This window comes from Moschus berezovskii, chromosome 25, assembly GCF_049115385.1.
Source record: "Moschus berezovskii isolate FMDL1 chromosome 25, NW_MosBer_1.0, whole genome shotgun sequence".
Taxonomy (NCBI): Eukaryota; Metazoa; Chordata; class Mammalia; order Artiodactyla; family Moschidae; genus Moschus; species Moschus berezovskii.
In genome coordinates, this window is record NC_142484.1 from 43,646,391 (window position 1) to 43,658,219 (window position 11,829).

The 11,829-nt window shown below is 41.4% G+C and overlaps 1 pseudogene; it reads left to right on the plus strand.

Moving 5' to 3' along the window:
• Nucleotides 1–610: 610 nt before the first annotated feature.
• On the plus strand, nucleotides 611–9,171 carry LOC129548567 (tripartite motif-containing protein 64-like; annotated as a pseudogene).
• The last annotated feature ends 2,658 nt before the right edge of the window (nucleotides 9,172–11,829 follow it).

Consider the following 11,829-nt stretch of genomic DNA (forward strand, 5'->3'; position numbering starts at 1 on the left):
TTAAGGGAGAGACAGACTGAGGTTCTGTGTGTGCTTCTGTCAGAATCAGCTAATAAAAGTAACTCTGAAGTCATCACAACACTTACCCTCCATTCTAATTTTTAAGGGGCTTCCCAGGTGGTTCCATGGTAAAGAATCTACCCGCCAATGCAGAACATGCAGGAAACACGGGTTCAGCTGCTGAGTTAGGAAGATCCCTTGTAGAAGGGAATGGCAACCCTTTCCAGGATTCTCCCCTGGGAAATCCCAAGGGCAGGCGAGCCTGGTGGGCTACAGTCCATGGCACAGCAACGAGTCAGACAGGACTGAGCACATTCACACTAATCTTTATGCTTCTCCACGTATTAATATTTTTAGTGTGATTGAAATCCTGGTTTATTTTAAACAAAAAAGTGGCTAAGGACTCTTTTATTGTATTTCATCTTTTGTATAATAGTTCAAATCCAAGGTGTATATAGTCATCATTTCTAGGTTTGTTCTGGGGAGGTAAGCAAATAGGGAAATTAGAGTCAAGACAGGACTTTGTCCAAAGGATTTATTTTTCCTGATGAGGGCAGAAGAAAGACTTTTTCTCTTACTCTCTCTTATTTCTTTCTTTATTTTCAGAAACATGGATTCAGACACACTGCAGGTCTTCCAGAGTGAACTCACCTGCTCCATCTGCATGAACTGCTTCCTGGACCCCGTCACTATAGACTGCGGGCACAGCTTCTGCCGTCCCTGTCTGAGCCTTTGCTGGGAAGAAGGCCAGACTCCAAGGAGCTGCCCTGAGTGCAGGGGAATATCAGCAAGGCCCGATTTCAAAACCAATATTGTCCTCAAGAGGCTGGCTTCCCTTGCCAGATAGGCCAGAGCTGCGCACGACCACAGCTCTGAGGAGCAGATCTGTGTGACACACCAGGAAGCCAAAGGCCTCTTCTGTGAGGCTGACCAGACCCTGCTCTGTGGGCCCTGCTCTGAACGCGCAGAGCATGCAGCTCACAGCCACAGTCCGATACACAGGGCTGCTGAGGAGTCGCGGGTAGGTGATGCCTCTAGAGCAGTTTGGGATCTAGAGGCTCCTAAGTCAGAGAGGAAGAGGAGGATGCTAGGATGTTGATGGGGTGGAGACAGTGGAGGTGGGATTTCTGAATGTGGATCCTCACATATAATGTGTCCTTTCAGTGTTGTTGCCCAATTGTCCACACGTGTGGAAATGCAGCATCCCGGGGCGGGAGGCACCAGGGACACAGGCTTCTGATGGGAGCTGGAGGCTTTCTTACTCGGGCTATTAGAGTCTGAGTCAGTGTCTTGGGAAATGGATTCCGTTATCTAAAGTTCCCCCAGTTCTCTAGTATACAGTTCTATTCCTTGATATTCAAATATTGGCATCAAATTAAATTAATGTGGAAAAGTGATGACAGCCTCCTAAGTCAAGGTTCTGTGTAACTAATAAATGCCTTTTTGAATAAGGGGATTAAATTTACGGTGTCATCTTCTGTGTCACTAAATCCCATGGGTATTTTGCAGGAGAAACTCCTGAACAGAATGAGGTCTTTATGGAAAATGAGAGAAGAAATACAAATCAGTCTGAATCAGGAAGCTAACACAACTCAGTCCTTTGAGGTAAGAATAAAAATGTTCCTATTTATTTGTATAAATTTTACCTTAGATTTGTTTAGGTCAATGTAAGTTCCTCTTAAAGGCCACTGGTCTCTTCCCTGGAAGAGTGGTTTCAAATGACTGATCAGTAATTGCAATTAGTTCAGGCTAATATATGCTAGTAAAAAGAATGCTAGTGTATTGGAAGACCAAGCTATGAAATGTATTCCAAGGCCACGTTTTGAAGACTGGAATAAGCCTTTTAAGACAAGGGGTATTAGACACATTGCCCTAACTGTGACTGTGAAGGAAAGAGAGGAAGAGAGCCGTACCTAGAGGGAAAATGATGGCTCAGGGGTAAAGAATCTGCCTGCACTGCAGGAGCCACAACAGACATCCCTGGGTTTGCAAGATGCCCTCGAGGAGGAAATGGCAGCCCACCCCAGTATTCCTGCCTAGAAAATCCCATGGAGAGAGGAGCCTGGGGAGCTACAGTCCACAAGGACACAAAGAGTTGGGCATGACGGAAGAGAGTCAGCATGCAGGAAAAAAAATACATATATACAAAATGGGGTTTACTTCATGAAAGAAGATTTAGAAGAATCAGAGAGATGAACGAGAGTAAAACAAGACTCAGGGCGGAGAGGAAATAATTGATGGAGTAAGAATCTGGAAGAATCCTCCTTGGAAGACAACCTGGGGTCCCTCCAATGACTTGATTTAAACAGGGAAAGAGATTAGGAATTCAGAGAAAGCATGGGCAATAAAGACCAGAAAATATTGAAGACTCTTTGATGCATGTGGCAGTTTGTCAGGAACTTCCTTGATGACACTAAGGAAATAATATTTGAAGTTTTCTTTTGAATGTGAACATAAGTAATGCTTTGAACCCACTATCTCTGCAGGACTATGTGGCCTTAAGGAAGGTGATGATCAAGCTTGAATATCAGAGGATGCTTCTGTTGCTCCGGGAGGAGGAGCAACTGCATCTGGAGGCCCTGGAGAGAGAAGCCAAGGAGATTTGTGAACAACTCAAGGAGAGTGTGTTCAGAATGACTCAGTACAGAGAAAGTCTGAAAGAAATGTACAGAGAGCTGACCGAGATGTGCCACAAGCCGGACACGGAGCTGCTCCAGGTGAGAAAGGAGGGCCCGTCCTCAGAGAAACACTCTTTAGACGAGCTGCTGTGACACTGAAATATTATCTATCCAGAAAGATGACAGCACAATCAGCAAGACTCTGTGACCCGGGGAAAGTTAATCTCTTGTAGTAAATCTCACTATACATCCCCCTAAACCCTTGGCACTCTCTGTGATCCACACATCCTGAAAACACTGAGGTTCTTCCTATCATACAGGAAAGATATTTAGAACTGGTATCAATTTTAATGCAATCTGCAATTGTTTTTATGCAGTTGTCTGGTTTACCTTGTTAACATAAATGGTGAGATCACTTCCTGAAGGCAGCAGTGGGCAGTGAGTAACACTGGAAAACCTAAATGTTGCTGCAGCATTGTGCAGACCCTACCTGCCCCCTTTCCTTCCTTAATGTGACCTGAGGAATCCCATCATGTTTTAGGTTAGGGTCTGTTATGAAGATTGCTTCTGAGTGTTACTTAGATTTAGAAAACCATGTCTTATTATGAAACAGGAATAGGAAAGGAGATGGAAAAGGACAGAACTCTGATGATTAACATCATCTTTTTTTTTTTTTTTTTTCCATTGCAGGGCTTGGAAAATGTGCTGGAAACGTGAGTATACACTGATTTTTGATTTCTGAAACATTTTTGTCTTTTTGATGAAGTGGACCCACAGTTCTTGCTTGGGACCTGGGGATTGATTTCAGGTCCTCCCCCATATCTAAATCCCAGGATACAGGATCCTTTATACATAATGCCATAGTGTCTGCAGATAACTAATATGCATGCTCCGGTACACTTTGTCATCTCTAGACCACTTTACAACATATAGCGTGTAAAGTAAATGCTACATAAGTCATTCCCTGGTATGTGGCATTTTCAATGTTTACATTTTTGGAAGTTTCTGGAATGTTTTACGAATGTTTTCCACTCAGAACAAAAGCAAAGGGGAAGGAAGTTTACACTGGGAATTTGGAATTGCCCTGTACACACTATACATGAAATATAGTTAGAATAGTAGCTCTGATCCTATTATAAAGTAAAGAAATAAATAAGCAAATATATAGCCCAGAATGTACAGATTAAATCCATGTGTGGGTCCACAGGTACAGAACCCTAGCATATGGATTACCAGCATTGTCTTTTTGGCTATTTTCTATTTTATTTCAAAAGAATTTCAAGGGTTTCTGACCCTTGCTCTCAGTCGTTTCCTTTTCATTTGGCTGAAGTCAACTATATCTGAAAACCTGCTGACATTCTGGGCTTTGTTCCACCCACTCGACCCATTCTCTCCAGCCTGACCACAATAAAACTTCATGAGGGATTTTCTAAGACATCACAGAGGAAGCCCCTATCTTAGTGAATTGAAAGGTGAAAAAGGCAAGAACGAGGCATACTCCCTACCATGGAAAGAGAGACTGTGATTTTGTTAATACTGAGTAGCAGTGACTCAGCCTGTTCCATCACAGCAAGCCCCCTGCAAGCAGGACCTCACAGGGAGCAGCTTTCTGCTGCCCACTGGGAAGTGAGACGTTCAGGACCAGGGCAGCCAGGTTGGACCTGGGTCACTTTGCTGGACTGACAAGAGTAAACATGTCTGGTCGTGAGCACTTCTGTTTAGACACAGAATGCATCCGTGATGACTACTTTGTGAGTGAAGTCTCAAAGGCTTAGCCTGAATTTCTTGGTTTCTGTAAAATGTCCAGGATCTTTGAACTGATTGAATTGAGGAAGGGAATGAAATTCAATGAGTTGAAAATGGAATAATATCTGAGAAAAATGGGGAAATTTAAGTATGGTATAATTTATATTTAGTAAAATATATGGCAACATTTCTATATTCTCAAGTGAGTAGAATATATCATATTATGCAAGTCACCAAAAGTAGGAGAATCCTGAGAACATATTGGATCCTGTAGTGAAGTCTGCTGTGTGCAGTGCTCACGTGATTAGCCTTTGGTCTTGACATGGAACCCATGTCCTTTGTTACAGGACTGACTTGGCACAGATGCAGAAACCTCAGTCTGTGAACCCAGAGCTCCCTTCCTGGCCTATCTCTGGATTCCTACACATGCTGAACCACTTCAGAGGTAAGAGTCAGCCTTTTGGTGATCAGGACTACATTTCGTTAGAGCTTCTTGGGAACAACTCTTCTTTCATTTCAGTTGTATTTCTTTTTTCTTTTGTGGATATAAATCTGATTCATAAATTCCTGAAGTTGTTAACATCTTTTCTACCTCTATCAGTTTTCTGACTCGTTGAGATCCCATGGACTGCAGCATGCCAGGCTTCCTTGTCCATCACCAACCCCCAGAGTTTACTCAAACTCATGTCCATTGAGCTGGTTATGCCACCCAAACATCTCATCCTCTGTCATTCCCTTCTCCTCCTGCCTTCAGTTTTTCCCAGCATCAGGGTCTTTTCAAATGAGTGAGTTCATCGCATCAGGTGCCAAAGTATTGGAGTTTCTGCCTTGGCATCAGTCCTTGCAATGAATATTCAGGACTGATTTCCTCTAGGATGGAGTGGTTGGATCTCCTTGCTGTCCAAGGGACTCTCAAGAGTCTTCTCCAACACCAGTTCAAAAGCCTCAATTCTTCAGTGCTTACCTTTCTTTATAGTCCAACTCTCACATCCATACATGACTACTGGAAAAACCAAAGCTTTGACTAGGTGCATCTTTGTTAGCAAAGTAATGTCTCTGCTTTTTAAAATGCTCTCTAGATTCGTTATAAATTTTCTTCCAAGGAGCAAAAATCTTTTAATTCCATGGCTGCAGTGTCGCCATTTTGCACCATCCCCCCTCAGATAGTCTATCACTGTTTTCATTGTTTCCCCATCTATTTGCCATGAAGTGATGGGACCAGATGCCATGATCTTAGTTTTCTGAATGTTGAGTTTTAACCCAACTTTTTCCCCTCTTCCTTCACTTTCATCAAGAGGCTCTTTAGTTCTTCTTTGCTTTCTGCCATAAGGGTGGTGTCATCTGCATATCTGAGATTATTTATATTTCTGCCAGCTGTCTTAATTCCAGCTTGTGCTTCATCCAGTCCAGCATTTCTTATGATGTACTCTGAATTTAAGGTAGATAAACAGGGTTTAATATACCGCCTTGAGTATGCCTTTCCAGATTTGGAAACAACCTGTTGTTCCATCTCCAGTTCTAACTGTTGCTTCTTGACCTGCACACAGATTTCTCAGGAGACAGGACAGGTGTTCTGGTATTCCCATCTCTTGAATAATTTTCCAGTTTGTTGTTATCCACACAGTAAAAAGCTTTGGTGTAGTCAATGAAGCAGAGATGGATGTTTTTCTGGAACTCTCTTGCTTTTTCAATGATCCAGCAGATGTTGGTAATTTGATCTCTGGTTCCTGTGCCTTTTCTAAAACCAGCTTGAACATCTGGAAGTTCAAGGTTCAAGTACTGCTGAAGCCTGGCTTGGAGAATTTTGAGCATTAATTTACTAGCGTGTGAGATGAGTGCAGTTTTGCATTAGTTTGAGCATTCTTTGGCATTGCCTTTCTTTGGGATTGGAATGAACACTAACTTTTTCCAGTCCTGTGGCTATTGCTGAGTTTTCCAAATTTGCTGGCATATTGAGTGAAGCACTTTCACAGCATCATCTTTTAGGATTTAAATAGCTCAAGTGAAAGTCCATCACCTCCACTAATTTTGTTCTTAGTGATGCTTCCTAAGGCCCACTTGACTTTGCATTCCACAATGTCAGGCTCTAGGTGAGTGATCACACCATCGTGGTAATCTGGGTCATGAAGATCTTTTTTGTATAGTTCTTCTGTGTATTCTTGCCACCTCTTCTTAATCACTTCTGCTCTTGTTAGGTCCATACCATTTCTGTCCTTTATTGTGCCCATTTTTGCCTGAAATGTTTCCTTGGTACCTCTAATTTTCTTGAAGGGATCTCTAGTCTTTCCCATTATATTGATTTCCTCTATTTCTTTGCATTGATCACTGAGGAAGTCTTTCTTATCTCTCCTTGCTATTGTTTGGAACTCTACGTTCAAATGGGTATAACTTTCCTTTTCTCCTTTGCCTTAATGTACTCTTCTTTTCACCGTTAATTATAAAGCCTCCTCAGACAACCATACCCCTTTCTGCGTTTCTTTTTCTTGGGGGTGTCTTGATCACTGCCTCCTATACAGTGTCATGAACTTCTTTCCATAGTTCTTCAGACATTCTCTCTATCAGATCTAATCCCCTGAATCTATTTGTCACTTCCACTGTATAATCATAAGGGAATTGATTTAAATCATACCTGAATGGTCTAGTGGTTTTCCCTACTTTCTTCAATTTAAGTCTGAATTTGGTAATAAGGAGTTCATGGTCTGAGACACAGTCAGCTCCCAGTCTTGTTTTGCTATCTGTATAAAGCTTCTCCATCATTGGCTGCAAGGAACATAATCAATCTGATTTTGGTATTGACCATCTGGTGATCCATATATACAATCTTCTTACGTGTTGTTGTAAGACGGTGTTTGCTTTGACCAGTGAGTTCTCTTGGCAAAACTCTATTAGCCTTTGCCTGCTTCATTCTGTACTCCAAGGACAAATTTGCCTGTTACTCCAGGTATCCCTTGACTTCCTATATTTGCATTCCAGTCCCCTATAATGAAAAGGACATCTTTTTTGGGTGTTATTTCTAGAAGGTCTTGTAGGTCTTCACAGAACTGTTCAAATTCAGTTTCTGCAGCATAGAGAGGCACGGTTGAGGCATAGACTTGGATTATAGTGATATTGAATGGTTTGCCTTGGAAATGAACAGATGATTCTGTTGTTTCTGAGACTGCATCCAAGTACTGCATTTCGGACCCTTGTTGCCTCTATAGTCAGATTATAAGCACCAAGTCTGTTGTTTGCCACCTGTCATTTCCTGAAAATGCAAAACCAGAAATACACACACACACACACACAAATATATATATATCTGACATAAGAGGGCAAAAGGAGAGCAATCGAGCTGTTACTGTGATTATAAAGAGACTGAATATTTAGTTCTGTGAGCGACCATCAATATGTTGTTTACTCAGTTTACTTCACTCTTGAGCTTAAATCCAACATTGCTGCTTTTAATTTACTGTATGGGCTTCCCTAGTGGCTCAGATGATAAAGATTCTGCCTGCAATGCAGGAGACCCAGGTTCGAGCCCTGGGTCAGGAAGATCCCTGGAGAAGGGAATGGAAATCCATTCCAGTATTCTTGCCTGGAAAATTCCATGGACAGAGGAGCCTGGCAGGCTAAATACAATCTACAGGGTCGCAAGGAGTTGAACAGGACTGAAGGACTAACACTTTCACTTTCACTTCATTATAGATACATTTTTTACACCTTGTACAAAGAATATTTATTATTTCTAAAATTAGGAATAAATGAAACAAAAAAATGAAATGGCCTTTGGCAGAAGAATTGTAATGCTCTCAATCTGACAACACCTTTAAGGCAAGGGATGCATGAACACTCTTAGTCAGAACATCTTTTTGGAAGCTTCCAAATTATTCATAGAGTGATTTCTATCAATTCTTTTGACCTTTGAAAATGTAATAGGTAGAGATTATATCCCCATAAGTGTCCATGTGATAACAAATTGCCATCTGCAGTTTCCATAGTATTAAGTACAAAGGACACAAGAAAGTTTTCTAATATAAGAATAAACGTTATTAGGTGAGTCCTAAAATAAACTATGAAGAGATTGACATAAGTCAGACTTGACCCAGTTCATGACATATGTCTTTCTTAAATTTTCTCTTGGATTTGATGTACTTTTGTATGCCACAGAGATAGTAATAGCTTTTATTCTTCAGAGAGGTCATTCTAACTCCCTTTGCTGTCTTTGGTTTGATTTCCTTGGAGAAGGAAAATTAAAAAGCTTATTGTGTAGAAAGCCTCTGCCTCTGCCTCTCAGAGACTTGGAAATTCAACTGGCTGACAGAATTTTTCTCTTTCTGCAGTGAATAATGTTCTGAATCGGACCACGACCGTTCATCATGCAATCCTCGATGATGCAAGTGTGCTGTTTGAGGATGACCACCCCGGTGCGTCCAGACAGCCCCGGGGTGGGGCGTGTGCTGTGTCCTGGGGAGCTCGGGGCTTCACCTCCGGGAGGCATTACTGGGAGCTGGACGTGGCACAGTCCTCCAACTGGGTTCTGGGGGTCTGTAAAAGCATCTTCACAAGTGACACCAGTATCAGTATTGGTGCTGAAGAAGCATTTTTTCTGTGTTCCACAAAGGTGAACAGTCAGTATATTCTGTCCACCACCTCCCCACCCTTAGTTCAGTTTGTGAAAAGGCCTCTGGGTAGGATTGGGGTGTTTTTGGATTATGACAATGGAACTGTGAGCTTCTATGATGTTTTCAGAAGTTCCCTCATTTACAGTTCCCTTCCTTCCGCCTTCTCCTCCCCTCTGATACCTTTCCTTTGCCTTAAATATCCATGAATTGTCCATTTCTCAGACCATTTATTGGGGCTTCTTCTCTGGGAATATTGCTTACCTTCACTTCATGTGAGGCCACAGGATACCTGACTGTCCAGCTATGTTAATGTATGTCCAATTATGTTAATGTAACATAGGTACTGTATGTTTATAAAATGGCATAAACATGTTGTATATAAAAATCTGTTAATTAAATTTTTAATAAACTTTTATTTTGGAGTATTTCATAGAATATAGTCAATTGCTTTTCTTTTTAAAGTAAGGATTACATGAAACTAAAGTTTATGTACCATAAAGGTCACTACCTTTAAACTACATAATCAATGGTTTTCAGAAGTATACAAAATTGTAAAAGCAGGACTATCTCATTGCAGGATATATGTGTGACCTCCAAAAGGAACCAATTCCCACTGCCATTTATTCACTCTAGCATATACCATCTCATCACACACTTCAGCAAACTTTTCTCAAGTTAGTAGATATTTTTACTACTTGAGGGAAATTCCTGTGACAGTTCAGAGAGTTCTTATCTTATTTCATGTTGTTACATTCCCACTCTCCATGCAGTACTCAAGACAGAACACATAGAAGTGTTAGGCGAATCAGTGAAAAAAACACATAAATTAAAGAATTCATAGAGACAAAAGCCCCAGATAACCACGATGGTGTGAGCACTCACCTAGAGCCAAACATCCTGGAATATGAAATCAAGTGGGCCTTAGGAAGCATTACTACAAACAAAGCCAGTGGACATGATGGAATTCCAGTTGAACTATTTGAAATCCTGAAAGATAATGTTGTGAAAGTGTGCACTCAATATGCCAGCAAATTTAGAGAACTGAGCAGTGGCCACAGGACTGGAAAAAGGTCAGTTTTCATTCCAGTCCCAAAGAAAGGCAATGCCAAATTGCTCAAACTACTGCACAATTGCACTCATCTCACACGCTAGTAAATTAATGCTCAAAATTCTCCAAGCCAGGCTTCAGCAGTACGTGAACTGTGAACTTTCAGATGTTCAAGCTGCTTTTAGAAAAGGCACAGGAACCAGAGATCAAATTGCCAATATCCGCTGGATCATTGAAAAAGCAAGAGAGTTCCAGAAAAATATCTATTTCTGCTTTATTGACTATGCCAAAGCCTTTGACTGTATGGATCATAATAAACTGTGGAAAATTCTGAAAGAGATGGGAATATCAGACCACCTGACCTGCCTCTTGAAAAACCTGTATGTAGGTCAGGAAGCAACAGTTAGAACTGGACATGGAACAACAGACTGGATCCTGATAGGAAAAGGAGTACATCAAGGCTGTATATTGTCACCCTGCTTATTTAAACTCATATGCAGAGTACATCATGAGAAATGCTGGGCTGGAAGAAGCACAAGCTGGAATCAAGATTGCCGGGAGAAATATAAATAACCTCAGATATGCAGATGACACCACCCTTATGGCAGAAGAAGAACTAAAGAGCCTCTTGATGAAAGTGAAAGACGAGAGTGAAAAAGTTGGCTTAAAAAAAAAAAAAGTTGGCTTAAAGCTCTACATTCAGGAAACTAAGATCGTGGCATCCAGTCCCATCACTTCATGGCAAATAGAGGGGGAAACAGTAGAAATAGTGTCAGATGTTATTTTTGGGGCTCCAAAATCACTGCAGATGGTGATTGCAGCCATGAAATTAAAAGACGCTTACTCCTTGGAAGAAAAGTTATGACCAACCTAGATAGCAGATTAAAAAGCAGAGACATTACTTTGCCAACAAAGGTCCGTCTAGTCAAGGCTATGGTTTTTCCAGTAGTCATAGATGTGGGAGTTGGACTGTGAAGAAAGCTGAGTGCTAAAGAATTGATGCTTTTGAAATGTGGTGTTGGAGCAGAATCTTGAGAGTCCCTTGGACTGCAAGGAGATCCAACCAGTCCGTCCTAAAGCAGATCGTCCTGGGTGTTCATTGCAAGGACTGATGCTGAAACTGAAACTCCAATACTTTGGCCACCTGATGCAAAGAGGTGACTCATTTGAAAGACCCTGATGCTGGGAAAAATTAAGGGCAGGAAGAGAAGGGGATGAAATGGTTGGATGGCATCACTGACTCAATGGACATGGGTTTGGGTAGATTCCGGCCATTGGTGATGGACAGGGAGGCCTGTCTTGCTGCGGATCATGGGGTCACAAAGAGTCGGACTCGACTGAGCCACTGAACTGAACTGAATAGACAAAATATTATTCCTCCATTGACAAAATTTTCCAAAAGATAGCTAACATAATAGCCGTAAAGTACTGGGGATAAAGTCAAGAGTAGAGAGGAAACTGAGCTGCAGACTCATAACTTAAGAAGTGTCAGAAACAGCATTATAAAGAACATGCTGAGGAGGTGCAGAAACAGTATGAGGCGGACCTGGGTCCTCGTCTCTAGAGTTAGTGTCTGAAATATGTGCTGTAGATTGGGACCGTAGCTCTGCCTGAACTTGGGCTCAGGGAGTCCCTCATGCTCATGTTCTCACACTTTCTGTAAGTTGTCTCTCTTAAGCAGCAGATTTTTTTTTTTTCAACTTGTGAACCCACATGGACCCATAATTGTCACCCAAGCCCACATTTTTCACTCTTGCTATATGAAAATATTTTTAAACATAAAAGTCTTTGAATTAGATAGATACATATTAGGTAG